Consider the following 4,152-nt stretch of genomic DNA (forward strand, 5'->3'; position numbering starts at 1 on the left):
GTGACGAGCATGGTCACCAATCAGAGCATGTGTTCTCATTGAGTCTTAGTCTTGGAAGGGGGTTTCAAAGTGCAGTATGTTTTAAATTCTCAATATCTGACACACATTTATAAAAATATTGTATTGTGAAAATTCTCTGACATAATTTTACAGTTGCAATACACACACACGCATGCACACACGCACACAGAGTTCTAGTGTGCCATGTGGGTTAATGCGCTGAACTGCAAAGTTGGTTTGAATCACAAGGTCAGTGGTTCAAGCTCACCAACTGCTCCTCAGAAATCCTATATACAGGGTTGCTATGGGTCAGAACTGACTCACGCTCATATATATGGAGTCTTTGTATGACACTGTAGGATAAACACCAGGTCGGTTTGAACCGAAAGGTTGGCAGTTCAAATCAAACAGCCACTCCTCAGAAACCCTATAGAGGGTCACTATGAGCAGAACTGGCTTTATGGCATTTGACTATGCATACGTATATTATGTATGTGTGTGTATATATTGCTCTTGCTGTTAAGTGCCATCAAATTGCTGACTCATAGTGACCCTATCTACGGGGTCCGAGGAGCAGCTAACTTTGTGTCCAGTGCTGATCCTACAGCACCACACCAGGAGTCCATATATGTATATGCATAGGTTTAGGTTTAGGTTCAGGTATAGATATGTACAGTAATGTCATGAAACCCTAGGACTTTATCTTGTTTTTTCTTGTTGAATAATGCTTACCTCAAATGTCTTTCATGGTTTTTGTGTTGATCTTTACTGTCACATGATTCAGAGATTTCTCCTAACATGGAGGACCAGGTGTTATTATTCATGAATCGCAACAATATTTGTTCACTGGATAACTTTTCTCCATAATTAAGGTTTCGAGAGACTGACTCCCACAAGTCAAATTGAGGACCACGATATAAAACAAAAAGAAAGGAATTATTATGGGAACAAAGACTGCTGTAAACAAAGAAAAACTTAGCCACATTTCATGGTATCAGCATTTTAGCAATGGGTAAAAAGCCTGTTTACTAGAAAACAATTATTAGGATTGAAAGTAACAGTGTTATAAACATGGGTAACTAGGAGAGCTAAGTAAAAAGACATTGAACAGAGTACATATGTAACATTAAAAGAGAACAAGGGTTTCCATGACCGCAATTATGAGAGGATTGCTAAATTCAGAAAACTAAGCTAAGCTCAGGAATCTCTGAAGTTGTATCTTTAACCCAAAAGAGATGGTTTCTAGCTGCATAAGTCAAAAGTAATTCCTTATTTCCAGTGTCATAGCTCTTCTGGGGTAACAAATGGGTATGGTTAGCATTGTGATCATGCAGAAATACATGTCACGAGTAAAGGCAGTGCAGAGCCTTTACTCATTAGAGCGTTTCCCTGATGATGGACAGGGGTGAGTTCATTTACAGGAAAATAATCATGTCAAACTGGTAATCAGCATAGTAAATCTCTCCACAAGGGAATTTACACAAATTTCTCAGTGCCCCAATGAGAAGACTAAAGTCAGCACTTATACTTACAAAACTTAAAGTATCACAGGATTTTAATCACAAGAGAAATGAACACTTATCTTAAATCATGGAGCTTAATGATCATGGAGACCAAAGATATTATATGAACTCAATAAACCAAGGGCCATGCCTACTTTATTTAAAGCAATTTAATCCAGATTCCTCAGCCCAAATACTAGAGCAAAGTCAAACAGTAAAATACTTTTGTTCACTAAAGGATTACAATTTTTTTTCTTTTTTTGAAGTTGTGATTCTTACCTACAGAGGTCAAGTTTCTGAAGGTTTCCATCATCACATCTCTGTAGAGTTTCCTCTGAACAAGATCCAGCAACGCCCACTCTTCCTGGCTAAAGACGACAGCCACATCCTCAATGATCACTGAGTCCTAAAACATCCCACACATTCTGGATCAGCAAGGTACCATGTACTCCAATATATGAAAGAACAACAGGTAAGAGTGACGGTCTTGGGGAACCAACAATCATAAGGTTCTGATAAAAAGGTTTTGTGTTGTACCAAAGTCTACTCTAGGGTTCAGCCATAGCCTTGCTCCCACTTCACTAATCACATGGACATCCCTCATTGATTTCATACTGTCTCATAGACTTCCAACATACTGAAAAAATCTCTCAACTTGACTGCAATCAACTGCAATGTTATTCCTCTTTCTTTGTGTCTAAAACAAGAAACATAACAAATATTGTACAAATATTTTAATTCACATCATCATTTCCTTGTGAACAATTTCACTTTCTTCAACAGAAACACTCAAAAGATCATAAGTCATTATCAGAACTGACTGTGAGGGTTGGAAATGTAAAGGTAAACATTTTGTAGCAAGGAGGGAAGTGATTAACTTTGCAGTCTAGGAGCGGAGATCCCTGGGACCATCAAGGGAGAAGAGCAGAGTGCGGGACACTACCTAGAGAAGCAGTGATACCAGAGATGGGGCAGAAACGATGACGTGGAGAGATGGAGCAGCTGGGGACTTTAGACCTAGAGAGGGAGAGGGGCTGTGTGCTGAAGACCGAGGGGCAGGCTTGCAGGGTATACCCTTTGGTTGGTTGATGATGCATGGAGGGGATTGTAACCGTGGAAATGAAACAATATACAATAGAATGAATATAACGCTAATGTTCTCCCATGTAACTATCACATAATTCACAATAAAACACTGAAAAAAAAAATCTTAAGTCAAAAGGGTACAGTCAGTATGAGGTATTAAATGCCATTCTGAAGTGTTTCCCTTTGCCCCTCACAGCCATGGGAAACCCATCACACTAACAGGACCACATTTCCTTGAACTCTAGATCAGAAAAGGACAGCTCCACCTGCTGAAGAAAGAACATTTCTTTGGAGAATTATAAAATTTTACATGTTAGTTACCTGTTTTTCAAAAACTTGCCTTTTCTGTCATCCTCTCTTATCCTTGTCATTTTGGTGTTAAATGTTTAATATTCTCTACTGTTGGGAAATAAGGAGCTCTGGTAGTGTAGTAGTTAAAAATCGGGCTGCTAATCTCACGGTCAACAGTTCGAAACTACCAGCTGTTCCGTGGGAGAAAGATAAGTCTTTCTGCTCCCACAAAGATTTACAGCTTGGAAACCCTGTACAGGATCGCTATGAGTCGGAACCGACTCCACGGCACATAACAACAACACAGTTGGGAAATACTGCCATGGCGATAGACATGACACCAGAACACTCATGAAAGAATTTTGCAAGACCAACGACGACTTCGTAATTGCAAATAAATTTCAACAACAGGAATGGCAACATACACATGTATGTACAGGAATGGGATACAGAGGAATAAACTTGACTACATGTGTGGAAAGAGACAATGGATGCTCAATACCATCAGCTGGACAAGGGTTGACTGCACAATGAAACAACAATTACTCATAAGCAAGTTCAGGTAGAAGCTGAAGAAAATCAAACCTACAAAAGAAAAAGTATGGCCTAGAGTATATGCCAGCTGAATTTAGACAGCACCTCAAGAATACCATCTAACTGTAATATCTCATGATCAGTCTAGTTGTTGGATGACATCAAAAACACACCACCACTCATCTGTCAGTTTGGCATACTGCGGTGGCGTGCATGTTACTGTGATGCCAGAAGCTATGGCACAGGGATTTTAAATACCAAAGGGTAATCCATAGTGGGCAGGTTTTAGCTGAGATTTTAGACTAGGGCAGACTAGGTAAAAAGAGAGATGAATGTTTAGTCACTGAAAACCTTATGAATAGCAGCAGACTACTGCCAGATATAGGTCCAGAAGATAAGCACCTCAGGTCGAAAGGCATTCAAAAACAACTGGGAAAGAGCTGCCTCCTCAAAGGAGAGTTGACTAGGATAACTCAAATGGAGTAAAGCTGTTAGGACCTTCATTTACTGATGAAGCCCAATTCTAAATGAGGAGAAAAAGATGTGAACATACATGGATAATCAGAACATGGACTGTGCAAAGTATGAATCTAGGAAAATTGGAAGCTGTCAAAAAGGAAATGGAAAACATACAGTTCAATCTCCTAGGAATTACTGAGCTGATATGGACTGGCACTGGTTATTATAAATCTGAAAATCTTGTGGTGTGGTGGGGTGAGATAAGCACTGGACTGCAAGG

At 39.5% G+C, this 4,152-nt stretch overlaps 1 pseudogene; it reads left to right on the forward strand.

Annotated features, from left to right (window-relative positions):
• LOC102823919 overlaps window positions 1–1,905 on the forward strand; it is a 5,018-nt pseudogene extending 3,113 nt beyond the window's left edge.
• The last annotated feature ends 2,247 nt before the right edge of the window (window positions 1,906–4,152 follow it).

The sequence above is a fragment of the Chrysochloris asiatica genome, unplaced genomic scaffold, assembly GCF_000296735.1.
Source record: "Chrysochloris asiatica unplaced genomic scaffold, ChrAsi1.0 scaffold00268, whole genome shotgun sequence".
Taxonomy (NCBI): domain Eukaryota; kingdom Metazoa; phylum Chordata; class Mammalia; order Afrosoricida; family Chrysochloridae; genus Chrysochloris; species Chrysochloris asiatica.